Source organism: Sus scrofa, chromosome 18 (assembly GCF_054392235.1).
Source record: "Sus scrofa isolate SSC_HxYL_T2T_F1_AM1 chromosome 18, Sscrofa_HxYL_maternal_Yorkshire_Landrace_v2.0, whole genome shotgun sequence".
Taxonomy (NCBI): domain Eukaryota; kingdom Metazoa; phylum Chordata; class Mammalia; order Artiodactyla; family Suidae; genus Sus; species Sus scrofa.
In genome coordinates this window covers 44,329,242-44,347,842 of record NC_139400.1, presented here as the reverse complement: position 1 = coordinate 44,347,842, position 18,601 = coordinate 44,329,242, and the positions used below count along the sequence as shown (strand labels likewise).

The following is an 18,601-nucleotide window of genomic DNA, read 5'->3' as shown; positions in this document are numbered from 1 at the left end:
GTAGTAAAGTACCAGATAATCTGAGTATATAAACTACCACTTAATAAATTATTGTTTTATTGCACTAAATGATGGATGGAAGGAACTATTGGAACTTCCCAAAGAAAGTAAATTACTCTCAAGTGTATATTATAGGCTAGGAAAATAAGGTTTAATACATATTAAAAGTGATTTATTGAAATTCTCATCTTCCCCTCCATGATGACAGCTGCTGGAGGGAGGTAAATCTGGAATGTAGCAACTAATGTAATCTCTCCCACAAAAATGTTTTTCAGCTTCTTGCTATATGTATATTTTTGTTGTCATGTTTTTCACTTTAATTTATTTCAAGAGAGACTACTCGATTTTAATATTCAGCCAGCGAGAATTTTCTCAATGTATATTTTTAGAGGTTATGATAAAATAAGGCACCAAACATATGCACATCAGTTTCTTGGCAGATTCAGCTTCTAAACCAGCACCCAGGTATTAACACAAACAGAGTTGATGTGGGCATCATATTGGCGACACTGTGATACAATGTGGTGACACATTAGTTAGGCTGTGAAACTGCATAGCAGATGCAAAGCAAGATAAGCAGTTCAGAACTGTAAGCTAAATATTACCTCCAGATCATCTGAGGATGATTTAAATTTATGAACAGAACAAAGATATGTTTAGATCAGGTTCATTCGTTTAATACATATTTATTGAACAACTGCTATGTGTCAGGTAAAATTCTGGATGCTCATCAATCAAAGCTAAAATCTCATTATCTATGTTCTTAACAGCTCACTGTTTAGTGACTGAGTACCAACAGTTTTTTCCTCTCTTGAGCTAGGGATAGGATGATCAACTCATGCCAGTTTTAAAAGTGACTTCCAAACTAACAGAATAAAAAATTGTAAGAAGAAGAATCAATAATTCTACAGGTAACTTTTTAGGTTCTAGCTCTTAATTTTCAGTTTTTGGAGAAACAACATGGTAAATTGGCCGCTATTCAAACTATATATAGCATCCTTTGGGAGAGTATTCTGAATTTTACAGAGAATAATGTTACAGAGTGAAAAATAAAAGAATTTGTTAAATTACTATAGTGCCCTACAATTAGTCTACTGTTTTTAATTCTCAAGTGCAAAAAATAATTATTTTGAAGACATGTATGTGAAACCCTTAAAATCAGCTTGGTTTTCTTAGCTACTTACTATACACAGTTACACTGTCACAAGATTATTTATGTGTTCAAATACAATGCAGAAAAGAATCTGTGACAGACTCAAAGATTTCAAAACTAAACTTGATTGGTTATCAAAGTGGAAATGTTGGGGGGAGGGGTAAATTGAGAGATTAGGATTGGCATATACACACTATTATGTACAAAATCAGTAAGTAACAAGGACCTACTATATATAGCACAGGAAAATCTACTCAATACTCTGTGATGGCCCATATGAGAAAATAATCTGAAAAAGAATGGATATATGTATATGTATAACTGATTCAGTGTTCTGTACACCCAAAGCAACATATTATACATCAATTATATGCCAATAAAATTTTAAAAAAAGACTCTGTGGTAACTTCTACCAGCCCTTGTAGAGAGATAGAAGGCTAGACCTAGAATTCAGAGGGTTGTCTAAGGACTTCGGAAAACTTCCCATCCCCAATGAATGTACCTATACCTTGTCAGTTTTTACCTTTTTTCCTATCCTCTGCTGCTGTAACATCTCTCCATTTTGCCCTTCTTAAAAAAAAAAAATAATTATCTTTATTCTCTCATCTATGGCTTCTTTTTGGATCTGCCAGTAGCAGTCAATGATACTCATAGGCTTTGTGGATCTTTTGAAAAAAGTTTCAGTATTAAAGAAATTATCAACCTATTTTATGTTGGTAATGTTTATATATACATCCAAGTGCATTTTATGGCCTTTCCCCTCAGCTTTACTGACAGCAGGAAATTTCCGGTGAAATTACGATAACTTCAAATTTTATATGTAAGCATATGAACATATAACGTTGTATGTTTTCTGTCAACTTCAGCTAACTAATTGTAATGCTACACTACATTAGCCTAATGGTCCATCAGACTGCCTAGGAAGCTCTTAGATAAAGTACGCCTCTGTTAAATCCGTATTATAAAAGATAACTTTCTACTATCGTCCATCCTAATCCATGGTCATGCAGTAGAAACCTCAGGGCAAATAATAGGTTACTCTACTATATTCCAAAGCTTTGGTTTTACCATTTCCTTATGATTATCATTAATTTATAAAACACTCAGTCTGTACAAATTGTTTTTATTTTTTTAAGAACATATGTTTAAGTATTTTTTTCAAATCCCACAGATAGAAATCTAAATCTTAGTTCTAATAAATGCTATACACAAGCCCACAGGTGAGTTATTTTCATTTTCCCAATTCTCAAGTTATTTGTTGATTAAAAGAATAGTAATTCTAATAGCTAAGTAACAAGAAATGATGGTAGATTTCCGGACTGTCCATCACCACCAAAACAAGTATGTTGGAACCTTCTCTGTCCCACATATCACCATTGCTTCTTTGCCCAACAAGGAGCTCAGGCTTGGCCTAGCAAGAGGGACAGAGTATAAGTGAACATTGGACAACTCACACTTGAATACAACAATGTCCTGAAACATAATTAGACTTGATTCACTGATGGCTTTAGAAAGTCTTCAGCTGCAAATCAGACTCTAAGAGCAAAGATTGGTATTTAGGCTGATGACTGACTTCCAAGCACTCCCTGGAGGGCTCTTGTAGGTGATTTCTTTTCCACTTAGCATGCTGGGTCTTTAGGTCCCCTTCCCAACACATCCTCCTCCAAAATTAAGCTCTTTCCCTTTCTCTCTCTTGTTGAGCAAATGGGGCACAGAGAGAAATCTTTATAGGCATATTGAGTAAATACAAAATAAAATTTATTAGGAAAACATGTACAGGCAGAAAAGCAGCCTTGTACTAACCATCACTCCACTTCTCATCTTCAAACAGCAGCAAGCCTAGCTGGTTTGCCTATAATGGACATACCATGAAAAGTGCTCCTGTGGTGGGGCTATTTTTATGTTCTCCAGACTTGCAGGGATAGGTGACAAGGAACATCTGCAAGACTATAAACATTCCTGGTTGAGAAACTGGGCTTGTTTGAAAGATGGAATCTTTGAGATCAGCAACTGGATTCTGTGAGTATTTCCTTGAACTAACTCAAACCTGCTGAGGCAAACTTTTACTCAGCTTCTGAAAGGGAGAGGAAACAAACCTCTGGGCTTCTCCAGACTTGCTTTTCCTTGCTATTCTAGTTCATCGATCCTCATTTTCTATCTGTTGAGGAAGGGAGTGGGAAAAGGAAAGTCAACAGTATATCCTCTCTGGGATTTTATTTTCAATCTTTTCTACCAACTTCCTTTGTAGTCTATTGTTTTGATTCTCAAGAGCCTGGTTAGTTTTTGTTTTTTTTTTTTTTTTAAGAAAATATAACCAACAATAGTTTCTTTTTAATTGCATTCCTCTTAAGACAATGTTTAGAAATTCTGGCAATAAGGAAAGCATGAAGATAAATATGTCAAGATTTAACTTGCTATGTCACAAGGTTTTTCTTGAGAATTAAATGAGATAAATTATGTAGAGCATTCATCCTAATGCCTGTAGGCACAAAGTGAGGGCTTGATTTATTGCACTTCATTTAGGTAACTATCAGTTACACGTCAAGTTTGTCATGAGCTGCCCTTATATAAGAAGGTATAAATGAATACAAGAGGACATTTCAGGCTCTTTTCATTATAGCAGTTTGGTAATAACAACTTCTTTAAGTTCAACCACTTTAAGATGATTTGTTGATTTGAGGTACAGCTGTTAATTATCAAATAAAACTGGCTTTGTCATTCAGCCTCTAATACTGCTATTTATTGTCATTGAAAAATGTGGAATATATGGGATGAAATACAGAAAAAAGTTATAAATCTCTTAAACTGTGTATTAGCAATAAACAAGACTGATAAGCCAAGTAAATAAAAATTTAATTTAGTAATACTTCTAGAATAACCTATTAATTTTTAAGAATTATAAATGAAGTATATTCAATATCCTTAAGAGTAACCTAAATATCAGAATATTTAGTCTCATTTCTTGAGAAAGGAAAGTAAGGTTAATGGAAAATAAATAAATGGTTGCTGCGGCTGTGGTGTAGGCCGGCAACTGTAGCTCCAATTGGACCCCTAGCCTGGGCACCTCCATATGTCGTGCCCTAAAAAGCAAAAAAAGAAAATAAATAAATAGCCTACAGGCCACATAACTAATTAAGTGAGAGGAGCAAGACCCAAGTCTTGATCTACCTCATTCTCTAACTTAAGTAAGCCATAGAACATCTGTGAGGTTACTGATAATAGATGCTTGGCAAAGGGATTACTTTAAAAGTTTCTTGTTGCATATAACATAGTACTGTAGCTTCATGCACTGAATATATAGAAATAAAAACCTGAGAACACGATCTATGTGTATTGATATTTTGAGGAAGGAATCTTTATTTTAGTCAAATCGACACATATCACACAGGCATTAAACTATCCGCTACATTAAATTCCTATCTTGAGTTCTTCAGTTTAAGCTTTAAAGATTGTCTTCTGACATGGACAGATCAATCTAGAAAGAGATTTTATTATAAAATGTTGGTTCATACAGTTATGGAGGCTAAGAAGCCCCAAAATCTGCCTTCTGCAAGCTGGAGACTCAGGAAAGCTGGTAGGGTAGCCTGAAGTGTAGCCTGAGAGCTGATGATTCCAGTCCAAGTCTGAAGGCCTGAGAAGCAGGGGCATAGAGTATAGGAGAAAAATCAGTATCGTGGTTCAGCTGGTCAGGCAGAGAGAAGATTCCAGTCTTCCACTCTCTGTTCTGTTCAGGCCCTCAATGATTGGATGATACCCATTGGGAAAGACCATCTGTTCTGTGAAATTCACCTATTCGGATACTAATCTCTTCCAAAAACACCCTCACAAATACATCCAGAAATAATGTTTATCCAGGTATTTACTGGGACACAGTATCAACCTTACTGTGTCTCAGTAAAGTTGACAGAGAAAATGAACATACCAAACCCTAGTTTCTCTATTAGTAAAATAAGGCAGATAACTGTTAGATTAACTTCACGGATGTTTGAAACTGGGGAAGTACATATTAAAAAAAAAATGCTTCAGAGGCAGGACAATGGTTAAAAGTCATTTCAGTAGGAATGTTGGGGTTTTGTTCTACCAGTTGGAAGCAGAATATACTTAGGCATAGGTACCTTGTTTATCATCATGATAGATACTTATTTTCTCTAAGAACATCAATTCCTAAAACTTGTAGAGTTACTTTATAATGAAAGAATTATTGGTTTTACACAGAAAATGAAAATGTCATGTTATTTAAAGGTGGCTGTAGGCTATTCTGAGTCATTATATTAAACTCTGAATGACACCATGTATGGGAAATTCTGGGCACTCTGTGGTGACCATGGCAACTTGTAATGGGAATGTTGCACATTGTAGCTATGCACACAACGCCAACACGACTTATTTTTGAACCCTGGTGAACATTACCAGTTGCCCTTTATTTAGACCTTTCGTTTCTAAATGAGGGGATACAGAATATGTACTCCCAAACCTCCCACTGTGGACGTCAAGTTTTTGTTCATAGATTGATTCTCATTTTTGGCCTAGCCTGTACTTTACTATTGCACTAAAAAGAATCCTGCAGTCTTAGCACTAATATTTTTTTTTCCTTTTTGTCTTTTCTTTAAGGGCCCCACTGGCGGCAAACGCAAGTTCCCAGGCTAGGGGTCTAATCGGAGCTGCAGCTGCCAGCCTACGCCAGAGCCACAGCAATGCCAGATCTGAGCCATGTCTGTGACCTACACCACAGCTCATGGCAACGCCAGATCTTTAACCCACTGAGCAAGGGCAAGGATCAAACCTGCAACCTCATGGTTCCTAGTCGGATTCATTTCCACTGCACCCGATGGGAACTCCTCTTAGCAGTAATATTAATGTTTGTATCCTGTAATTGCTCTCATCCTTCCTCAAAAAGTGGCCCAAAAAAACAAAAACAGAGAAGAAAAAAATAAAATAAGCAACTACAGATTAATATGAACCCAGTTAGTAAATGAGAAGGGCCTTGCTTCTGAAACAGGTGCTTGAGCAGAGGTGACACTAAAGTGAAAGGTTGTACTCTAGGCCTCCCTATGTACTGCCTCAGGAAGACTCTCCAGGGCCTCTCTCTCAAATCAGACATGGCTGTTGAAATCCCACAGTGGAGCTGGGATGGTGTGATGAGATGTAAATGTGAGGTTTTGAGAAGGCTAAGCCAAAAGAAGAGACTTGTATTTCTAATTTTACAACACGAAATCCCTTGAATTTCCATGTACTAGAGTGTCTCAAAACTGAGAACTTCTAGAAAGTTGGTGGGTTCAAAAGCAGGGTGAGGAATAAGAAAAGTAGGAAAGCAGGCTTCTCAGCAAAGCTGTTCACTGAATACAGGGCTGACAATAAGTTTAGGCTAGACTCGAGGAAAGAACTGAACCACATAATGAAAAGCCAGAGTCAAGGACTCGTCAGGATCCTGGACAGTGTTGGAAACAGAAGGCTCTGGCAGGGATCTATGGAAGATTATTGCCCATCAAAGCTGGTTGAGGAGTTTGAACTGTAAACCTGTAACTAAGCAATTCCTGCTTGAACTGTTAACTGTGCCCCAAGAAGACTTTATTTTGAGACATGTATCAAGAAGAGCTCAAGGGAGAGGATTTAATCCGTGAGTCTTTTTAAGGGATAAAGAGGCTCACAGTTGTGCCCACAGACAGAACTACATGTCAAGAATACAGATCCTAGCCCTAGATCTCTTACCATCTGCCTAAGCACTTAACAGCTATTATTAAAGCTCTCTGATCTATTTTCCTTGTTTTTAAAATTGAGAAATCCTTTATTGTTTTAAAAATATAATTCAATACCAGGTCCAATTGTTACATGAATATAAGAGGGTGGTAATCCATGTATGCATATCTGACAAATTTCCCTTCATTTTCCACTTAACATTCTCTCACCTGTAAACCAATTGGGGATATTTATAAGGCTTTAGGCAATGCAGATTCCACCATGGGTCTTTTCACAGTTGTTAGAGCTGTTTAAAGAAAATTCCAAATGGTAAATTATAAAATTACAAAGAATTGATCCTCAGAAAGCAGTCTCATAATCGAGGTTCAATAGTGTTAAATATCTCATCATGGAAAACAAGATGAAAATTGTCTTTGAATTTAAAATAGGTTAAAAGAAAGAATATCTAATTTCAAATTGGTGTCAAAGAAGCATAATACTTCCTCTCTATATTTCATAATACATTCCTTTTTGCCTTCATCTAAAAAATTATTTATTTAACACTTATAGTAAGTATGTATAGAACTCTACTATGCTTTGGTGAGAGAACAGGAACAAAACGGTGCCGAACAAGATAGACTGTACTATTGGATTTCACATTCCAGTGAAGGGCAAGGTAAGAAGATAATCATAGAATTTCAGAAGGTGACACATGTTACAGAGAATAATACAGAGAAAGAGGACGGGAGTGGTTGGTGGGGGGTGGGAGATGCCTCCTTTTACACAGAGCCATCAGGAGATGGAATTCTAAGAAAGTAACCTGGGAGTCTTGGACTTCTTGAGATGACTGAAGTAGCCCAGAGTAAATGACTTAATTGACACAATGGCTTTAGTTCTGATGATCTCATAGTGGGTCATTCTAGTGAAGCTGTGAGAGGTAGGAAGAGGAAGCAAGACAGAGGGTCATGCCAAAAGTGTGCAGAAGCCCAGGTATCTCCCTATCCTGCCAAAGTTGATGTGAAGGTTCACAGAGAGGCACAGTCACTTCTGATTGGTTTCAAAACACTCAATAACCAAATTCTTGAATGGATAGAAACTTAAAAAAAATTTTCTTAAAAGTACTTAAATCAATGTAATATTTGAGGAGAAAAGAGGGGCACTTACAAATGTAATTACTGAAAGGCTGTTAGGAGGATAATGATTCTTAAACTTTCACTTTAAATTATGTGTATACTTCAAATTTAAGAGAACTAACAAGAAATTATTAGGCATGCTTTAAGATATAAGGAAGCTAAAGTCTTCCTGTAGGAATGAAAGTTTACTGGACATGCAAATTTTTATTTTAAAATAGAATAAATATATCTCTTACGATGTTCACCAAGGTCTAAGAAATTTCAATACAACAATATAAAAAGTATATTTAAAAGAGCAAATGAGAATCCCTATCTTGAATCTACATGTGCTTCTTATTCACAGAGGGGGAAAAGCACATTAAATAAGCACCTTAAAATTTCTCCCCAGTACTACTATTTATTAACACTACACGAACTTGGCCTCATTTCTTATAACCTGAAGGAGGTAATCATGGGATCCAGATTTAATATTTATATTGATAGGCAGCTACCATTGAGAGAGGCTTTGCAGACTTTAGAAGGATCAGAGAGACAATACGAAATTTTCTGATTAAAAACAAGCAAGTAAAAATGTTTCAGTTCCCCTACTTTACTTTTGACAACATTCACAAAAGGAAATATTTTGAAACAATTCAAGAAATAAACTAATCAAATAAACTAAGAAATAAACTTACTAAGAAGCCTTTACACAAATGAAAAAGAAAAAACAAAACAAGTAAACAGAAATACATAAATATGAACATACGCCATACATGCACACACAAAATCACCCCTTTTTTTTCATGCTTTCATACTTAGATATTTGAAATCCTCTGTATCATACTCTTCCAAGTTCTAATTAATGTTTTGATTCTTTGTGAAATTTTGATTTTATCATATGATTTAGTATAAAAGTAAAAGAATCTAAGTTCTAAAAGTTAAAGCATATACTAATTCGTTTCAAATATTCCAAGATAAAATTGGCTTTTATTCTACCTCTCCACTCCACATGTCACAAAATTGTTTTTAAAATGATGAATTACAGCTCCATAGAAAATATGTTACTTTTTCACACAGAGATCATTCCACTAATGTGATTCAGTCAAAAGATATTTCATCTGTTGTAGTCAAAAAATAAATGACAGATTGCTAAAGGAAAATGAACTTTTGATTAACAGAAATGCACACATGGCTACAGAAAAATGATTTGCTGAGAAATTTCAATGAAACTAATAGCAAAATTATTAAAAGACATAAGAAAAGTCACATTTTATGAATTAGACTGCACTTGATATTCAGGGTATTACTTGCAATTTTTATATTTTAATGATCTTAAAACTTTAATAATTGTGACTGTTTAAAGAATAGTGATAAAAGTAATGTGTTAAAAATACCAATCTCTTTCTTCATGATTGCGTTCTTTTTGAATTCTGCATAAATTACTATGTTTATATTTTCATAAATATTTTCCAGATATATTTTTCTATATCTGTAAGTGCTAAATAATGTATCATTCAGTTTTACCTGATTTTCAAGAGGAACCAGACAGTGGGTACTCTTCTTAAACTTTTAACCTCCATTACATTTTTTGAGATCCATCCACATTGTTGTAAGCAGTTCATTGATTTTCAGTGTTGTATAGCATTCAATCACATGAATGTATAATCGTTTATTTGTTAGTTCTGTTGACAGAAATTTTGATTATTTGAAGTTTTGTTTCCATTTTACTTAAAATTCTGTTGTGCACATGTATATATCTTCTGGTAACATGTAGAAGAATTCCTCTTTTTTCTTTTCTTTTCTTTTTTTTTTACAGCCACACCTGACCTAGTTTCCAGACTTGGGGTCAAATCAGAGCTGCGGCTGCAGGCCTATACCACAGACACAACACCAGGTCTGAGCCACATCTATCTGCAACCTATACCACAGCTTGCAGCAATGTCAGATCTTTGACCCACTGAGAGAGGCCAGGGCTCAAATGCACATCCTCACAGACACTATGTCAGCTTCTTAACCTGCTGAGCAACAACAGGAACTCCCCAGGTAACTTTATTTAGTGTATTTTGATGAGTTGGTGTTAGTAATATTCATTATTAATATTAATGTTAAGATATTTTAAATTAAGAGTCATCTGTTGAGGAGTTCCTATCATGGTTCAGTGGAAACAAATCTAGCTGGCATCCATTAGGATGCAGGTTCGATCCCTGGCCTTACTCAGTGGGTTAAGGATCCAGTGTTTCTGCGAGCTGTGGTGTAGGTCACAGACATAGCTCGGATCTGGCATTGCTGTGGCTGTGGCATAGGGCAGTGCCTACAGCTCTGATTCTACTCCTGGCCTGGGAACCTTCATATGCTGCGGGTAGGACCCTAAAAGAAAAAAAAAGATGAAAAAAATAAAGATTCATACTTTAGATTAATATGCGGTTGTAAGAAATAAGCAGAATAGAATAAATCCAAAGAAATACATACTGGGACACATAAATAGTCAAAGTTTTGAAAATGAAAGACAAAGTCTTGAAATAATGAGAGAGAAAGGACACTTCATCTATAAGTCAAAAACATTCGAAATCATAGAGTCCAGAAGGCAATGGTACAACATTTTTCAAGCACTCATACGCTGAAAAAAAACCAACAAAACCTGTCAATCTATTATTCCAAATTCTGGGGAAATATCATTCAGGAATAAATCAGCGATCAGTAAATTTTCAAGTAAAAGAAAACAGAAAAAAAGTAAAATGGCAGACTTAAGCTCTGGCATGTCAACAATATTAAATTGTAAATGGTCTAGATATGCTAATTAAAAGACTGGGATTAGGAGTTTGCTGGTAGCCTAATGGTTGGGGGCTTGGTGTTGTCACTCTGGTGGCTCAGGTTTGGTCCTTGGCCAGGAACTTCCATATGCCATGGGTGCAGCAAATAAATAAATAAATAAATGACCGAGATTAGAAGAATGAATTAAAAAGTAAAATTCAACCATATGATTTCTATTAGAAAACTCATTTAATAGAAATATAGGCAGATTAAAAGTAAAATAAGGAAAAAAATACAGCATGAAAATACTCAAAAAAAGAAGTAAAGACTATATTAATAGCAGATAAAGTAGACTTTAGAACAAAGATAACCAGAAATAGGTAAGGACATTATAAATTCAGGAAAAGGCTCAATCTACCAAGAAGGCATGACAATCCTGAACAATAAATTTGCAAATTATGTAAGGCAAAAATTGATAGAACTGAAAGAAGAAGCAAACAGTCCACAATTATACTTATTTAATTATATCCTTCAACACCCTTTCCTCAACAGTACGTAGAACAACTAGACAATCAACTAACTCTCATACTTTACACAAAAACTAACTAAAAATGAAATCACAACTTAAATGCAATGTGAAAATTTATATGTAAAATATACAAGACTTCTATTTAAAAACATAAAAGAAAAATCATTTGTATCTAAGGATTGGCAAAGAGTTCTTAGACTTGATTTTTAAAATATGATCTATAAAAGGAAAAATTTATAGAATGGATTTCCATCAGTTTTTTTTTTTTTATTTGCTATGTGAAAGACTCTTCAGTGTGAAAAGACAAGCTACAGAGGTGGAGAAATATTTGCAGACAGCATAGCCAGCAAAGAACTAGTATCCAGACCAATAAAACTGAACAGAAAGAAAATATTCACTTAGATAATGGACAAAATATATGAAAAGACATCTCACTGAAGATGCAATCTAGATGGCAATTAAGAAAATTAAAAAATGCTAAATGCCATTTGCAAATGCAAATTAAAACCAAAATGGCTAAAATAAAAAAATAATAATGCTGCTAAGGATATGAAGAAACAATTACTTATACCTTATTGCTGAGACTGTAAAATTTTATAGTTACTCTGGAAAATATTTTGGCAGTTTCCTCAAAACTTAAATATTCAAGAAACTTCACTGCTGAACATTTATATTAGAGAAATTAAAATGTAAGTACATACCAAAATTTACTGTACAGAAATGTTTACAGTAATTTCATTTATAATAGCTAAAAAGAAGAAACAAAGATAATCTTCAACATACAGATTCCAAAAAAGAATGTTGTATTGTTTCACACACTAGCCTAGATAAATCTCTAGAGAACTAAACTAAGAGAGAAAAGGCAACCCCCAAAAGTTACATATTGTTTGATTTTATTTAAATAACATTCTTAAAATTAAGAAAAAAAGAGAGAGATCTTGAGAGCATACATTAGCCATTGCTTGAGATTAAATATTGGGAGACATATGCCCCAACAAAGAATTAGTATATATATCACACCTTCTTTATCCATTCATCTCTCAATGGACACTTAGGCCATGTCTTGGCTATTGTAAACAGGCCTGCTATAAATATTTGGATGCGTATATCTTTTTGAATTAGCATTTTCTCCAGATATATGCCCAAGAGTGGGATTTTTGGATCATATGGTAACTTCATTTTTAGTTTTTTAAGGAACCTCCAACTGCTCTCCAAAGTGGTTGTATCAATTTACATTCCCATCAACAGTATAGGAGGGTTCCCTTTTCTCCATAACTTCTCCAACATTTACTATTTGCAGACTTTTTGATGATGGCCATTCTGACTGGTGTGAGGACTCACTGTATTTTTGATTTGTATTTCTCTAATAATTAGCAATGTTGAGTATCTTTTCATACGTCCATTGGCCATCTGTACATCTTCTTCAGAGAAATGTTTATTTAGATCTTCTGCTCATTTTTTTTTTTTTGACTGGGTAGTTTGTTGCTGCTGTTGTTTTTGATATTGAACTGTATGAGCTGTTTTGTATATTTTGGAAATTCATCCCTGTAGGTCACATTGTTTGCAAATATCTTCTCCCATTCTGTAGGTTGGCTTTTCATTTTGTTTATGGTTTCCTTTGCTGCACAAAAGCTTCTAAGTTTGATTAGGTCCCATTTGTTTATTTTTTCTTTCCTCCCCCCCCTTTTTTTTTTGGCTTTTTAGGGTCACACCTGTGGCATATGAAAATTCTCAGGCTAGGGGGTGAATCAGAGCTGGAGCTGCTGGCCACAGGAACAAGCACAGTCACAACCACAACCATGCCAGATCCTTAACCACTAAGCAAGGCCAGGGATTGAAACTGCATTCTCATTACCATCCAGTAGGGATAGAGAGTCATGGCTCCTTAATTTGATTTCTCTAATAGCACCCTAGCATGGGAGTTAGGGTGTCTTATTATACTCTAAGGATAAAAGTCTAGATTCCCTTCTCACTGTTTGGGGCACATATGTTTCTCTGGTAGTTAGAACAGAATGATTATTGTTTAGATGTGTTTTGTCTTGCTTTGCTGCCCTTGGTACCAAACAAATGGAGAAAGCATCCATTTGTTTGGCCTATTTGTATTTATTTTCCTATAGACTTTGAAATCTGGGGAGTATTAGAAATTATTCTTAATTCCAAGGTCATGAAGTATCCTCTATATATTTTTATCAAAGTTTTATAATCACATTTAATTCCTTAATCCAAGTGGAATTAAATTTTATATGTGGAGTGAATCACACATCCATTCATTTATACTTTTTTCCCAGTTTGTAACAACTTGTCCCAGAATTATTTACTGAAAATTTACCATCTTTCCTTGTGAATATAAAACATCAAATCTGTCATATATAATTTTCCATGTTCTGGATTCCTTTCTAGGTTTTAAATCTATTTCATTGATTTTTGTTTGTTTATATTTGTGACAATCTGAATGTGTCTAAAATACTATATAGCTTTATAAGTCTTGATATCTTACGTGCCTTCCATGCTCACTTTGTGCTCCTTTAGTGCTGCTTCAAGAATTCTTATTCCTTTATATGTGCATATCTACACTTTTAAATTTACTCAAGTTTTTTGAAAAACCCTCTTTGAGTTTTCATTTCCTTTAAGATAGATTTCATGAGAATTGCATATCATAAACTTATGCATCTCATATTTTGACATTGTGTCTGTGAATACATTATGTTTATGTATTTAGGTGTTATTTATTGTATTCCAATGCAATTTTATATTGTTTATATCTTCTACATATTATAATAAATTTATTCTCAATATTTTTATTATATTTATAACACATTTTTAATTGCATATCCTAATTATACTTTCCTGATTGAAAAGCAATTAACTTGTGTATGGATCTTATATCTACACAGTCTGCTAAACCCACTTATAAATTATAAGTATATATATATATATATTGTAATTCTGGATAAATTCTTACAGATATCATTATGCTATTTTCCAGGTCTTTCCATGTATCTCTTAGACTTTCTATTTTGGATAATGTTTATCATAAAAATATATATTAAAATTCTATAATCTTCTTTTATAGAAAGAAAACCTGGGCTGCACTTGCAGCATATGGAAGTTCTCAGGCTAGGGGTCGAATCGGAGCTATTGCTGCTGGACTATACCACAGCCACAGCAACATGGGATCCATGATGTGTCTGCAATCTACACCACAGCTCACAGCAATGCTGGATTCTTAAACCACTGAGCGAGGCCAGGGTGGAACCCACATTCTCAAGGATATTAGTTGGGTTCATTACTGCTGAGCCACACCGGCAACTCCTAATTATGCATTTTTAATTTCTATAAGTACCATTTGGTTCCTGATTAAATCTAATTGAACTGGAATGCAAATTGGTATTCTCTGGTTCCTATATTTTCTTATCATTTAAATCGTATCAAACATACTTATCTTATACTCTGCATTTGAGTTATCATATAGTCACAGTTTTTGTGGGATTGATTCTGAAGGCTTTTGGTACTGTTACTCTCAGTCATTGCGGTTTGTTCCTTCACACATTTGCACTCTTTTATCGTAATTTAATGTTTCTTACATTTTATCTTTGGAATATTTTTTTTTTTTTTTTTTTTTTTTTTTTTTTTTTTTTTTTTTTGTCTTTTTGCTATTTCTTTGGGCTGCTCCTGCAGCATATGGAGGTTCCCAGGCTAGGGGTCGAATCGGAGCTGTAGCCGCCAGCCTACGCCAGAGCCACAGCAACGCGGGATCCAAGCCGCGTCTGCGACCTACACCACAGCTCACGGCAACTCCAGATCGTTAACCCACTGAGCAAGGGCAGGGACCGAACCCGCAACCTCATGGTTCCTAGTCGGGTTCGTTAACCACTGCGCCACGACGGGAACTCCAAGGAATATTTCTTTTCTTTAGCACTAGGTTTAAAGTGTTGATTTGCCTCTATCTACTGGGTAGGAAAAATGTTGATATGGGATCTCTTCATAATTTTTGTTTAAGGTTTTCCAACAACACAGTTTGTGACATTATTTCCCAAAAGGACTATAAGTGTAGGCTAGTAGTTAGGAATTTTCAAAGGATTCTTTTCTTTTTGCTGCCTTCAAATAGACTCAAATTAGGCAGACATTGCACTAGATGTATCTGCAGGGCATAAGCCTTATATTTATAGTAATATAGGGGATGGGTGCAGCCTCCTCTCACTTGTTCTAATAGAAGTTTATAATGATCCAACCATACATAAATTTAATGCGTATCTGTATTTGTGCATACAGTATATTCAGCTACATTGATAGCTATAAAAGAGTTCAAATTCTTCAACGTTGTCCATTTATCTTACAATGGCTATGTTTGATTTTATCTGTGTTCTATTTAACTTTGTATTTGACTTTCCTATTAGTGGTTTATACTAAACTTAATGGGTCAAAATTTTCAAGTCAGAAATGACTCTAAACTTACTACTTTACAGATATTCTAAATTATAAAATTAAGTGATGTTTCCTAAATGTCAGCCTCATCATCACCTTTCACTCCAGCCTCTTCTCTCAACCTGAAATGCTGTCCTAACCACCCTCCACCACCCCGACTTGGTCAAAATCTACTACACTTCAAAACCCAAGTGAAACATAAATTCAGTAAGCACTCCCAGTGCTAGTGCTAGTGCTAGTGCTAGTGCTCTCACAGTCGCACCCACTGTCAAGGATTATTTCATTCATATATTTTGAAAATTAATAAAAATTATTCATACTCATTTCAGTATCAAAACCATAATTAGATACCTGATTAGAGAACTCTTGACCTTTCTTGTTATAGCATTAAAATAACATGGAAAAATCTGTTTTCTCAGATTATAAAGTTCAGAATTTCAAATACTATACATAAAGTAAACAGAATCTTTATTTCAAAGCAATGAAAAATAACTAATGACACAAAGGAAATTGATGAAGAATGACGTGAAGCAATAGCTATGTAACTTAAAATCTCAGGGCATGCATTTGGGGAGCAGATTTTTTTAATGTAGTGCAGTTTTGAAATAAAAAATACATGAGATGGATACAATTCTTTTCAACTATGGCTCTGAGATGTACACTACTTTGAAAGTGAAAAAGTTATATTTTAGTAATAGATTAGAAAACCATGAATTAGTGGATCCGATAAAATTACACTAGAGATGTTAAAATCAAGAAGTAAAAACCAATAAATCATCCTTCAAAGGGATACAAAACAGAGCCTTCTCCCAGATGTATGTGTGGAAAATGAATAATGCACCACAGAAGTAAATACCTAAAGGAAAAATACAAACTGGGTGCAATTTAATTGATTATACCAATCTCACTGTGACAAACATAGCAATGGCTTTTCATTAAAATTTATAGAAGAACTACAAAGGTTACATACAGTTCATGGCTTTAATGTTCCTTCATTACCCACTTTTTTTACCTTCTTCCTGCACTTCTTTTATATTTTAAACCATATTCATTTAGTATTCAGCCAAAAGAAACAGCAGGGCTCTCTTGAACCTGCCACCAATGATTTATTAAGCTCATTTTCTATTCATTTGTTTATAGATCAAACACAGAAAGAAAGGCTCAACATTATTGAACATATTTAATAAAAAGCACACACACCAAGTATTTAAACTTGCATTGTGCTAGGTTAGACATTTTGGAAGAAAGACAATAATTACACATAGGCGATTGCTTTGATGTAGCCTCCCAAATCAATACAGCTACTTAGTACAAGATAGGCATTTATGTATGTTTAGCATTGGCACTCTTTCCAGAGTATGACATTTCAGGTAAATGTGCTTCATTGCAGACATAGGAAAGCAGATAAATGAACTTCTTATTGACAGCCTCTTTCTTACTTGCTAGCCTTTATAAATGGGATGTCATTAATCTCCCATTTGCTACAACAGCAGTCTCCAAATTGGTTGACTGTACACCTTACCAGTAAAAAGTTTTGTTCTGGATACTCTATAATTTACAAATAAGATGTCCTGCTCTTATGTAGATTATGAAAAATAACAAAAAACTACAAAGTAGAAATTTAAATGAATGTGATAAACACTAGTTAAAGAAAGTTCTAATATTTTATTTTGGTACCTTTTTGGATCATCTTACTTCCTGAGGTATGCATGCATCATTCTGGAGGTCATCATTAGAGAAACCCATGTGTCTCTGTGAGAAACAACAAGTAATAGAATAGAATAAGTACCTACAGGATGTATAAAACTATAAGAAGTGCATTCCTGGTAGTGTCCCATAGAATCAGAAGGTCTTCATTAAGTAATCTTCAAGATTAAAGAAATTAAGTCTTAATTATCATTTCCACATGTTACAACTTTTTTTTGCCCAGTCATAAAGGCTAATGTCTCACCAATAGCTAGTATTCTAGAGTAAAATGATTAATCTTAGGTCCAGCATAATTATGGAATATTCTACACAGTCCAGCCTGTTTTTCATCATAGCAATATTTTTTATGAAATGAATGATTTACCCATTCTAAAAATAAGCGCAGGATATAGTATCAAGATAGATTCCCAGGTTTTGGTACATTAAGCATGATAATGTGAGAAAATAGAATGTGTACATGTATGTGTAACTGCGTCATCATGCTGTACAGAGGAAAAAAAATTGTGTTGGAGAAATAACTACTAAAAAATAATAATAACAAAAAATATTCTTGTGTGGAAAATGAGTAACTAAGTTTTGCCATTTATGTGGTTTTACTGTTGGTTAGATGGTCATAGTTTGTTCCAATGTGCAAAATATGAGGAGCAGCGGTTGCCTGTACTTATTTCAATTTTCATAGCAGTGATTCTATAAGTTGACAAATTGTAGAGGTACACCTGGTTAAAAATAAGTTTAAAAATCCAAATTATCAAAATCTATTTTTTTTTTAAATTACCAAAATAAGGGGCTTTTAGGGGTAGCTGCATTTGCTTTAAAACTTCCCAGAACAGTGCATCCCTAACAAGTGGTAGGATGACGAAAGTAGGGACCATTTAGATGATTCCCTTCCTTTAGACTCAGTGTCCTGTGTCAGCGTTTCATGTTACTAGTGCTGCTCATTCAAGATAAAAGTTATCTCATGACTTTATGCAGGTCATATGTCTTCATAGAGTGACCACGATCTCTCTGGTGAGTTCTTGTTAGAATATTACAAGTTTATTGTGACTAAAATATACAATTTAACCAGGCAAAATGAGGTATTTTAGCAAGAGAGGAATAATAATTTATAACTCATTTTGATATCTATAATACAAAGCTAACTAGAAAAAAGAGGGAGCATATTGTGTTTTATGACAATACACCCCTAGAGTCCAAAATACAGTTGTGACTATGGGATGCTCCTTTCATACAAATTCCTTGCATAAATGT

At 34.4% G+C, this 18,601-nt stretch overlaps 1 long non-coding RNA gene across 1 annotated transcript in view; it reads right to left on the bottom strand.

Annotated features, from left to right (window-relative positions):
* Positions 1-670: 670 nt before the first annotated feature.
* LOC146395011 (uncharacterized) overlaps positions 671-18,601 on the bottom strand; it is a 125,112-nt gene continuing 107,181 nt past the window's right edge. The window contains exons 2-5 of the long non-coding RNA XR_014834255.1: positions 17,324-17,398; positions 9,466-9,623; positions 7,060-7,136; positions 671-3,311 (exon numbers count right to left, since the gene is read on the bottom strand). This is a non-coding gene — a long non-coding RNA (uncharacterized LOC146395011). The remainder of the gene's footprint in view (positions 3,312-7,059; positions 7,137-9,465; positions 9,624-17,323; positions 17,399-18,601) is intronic.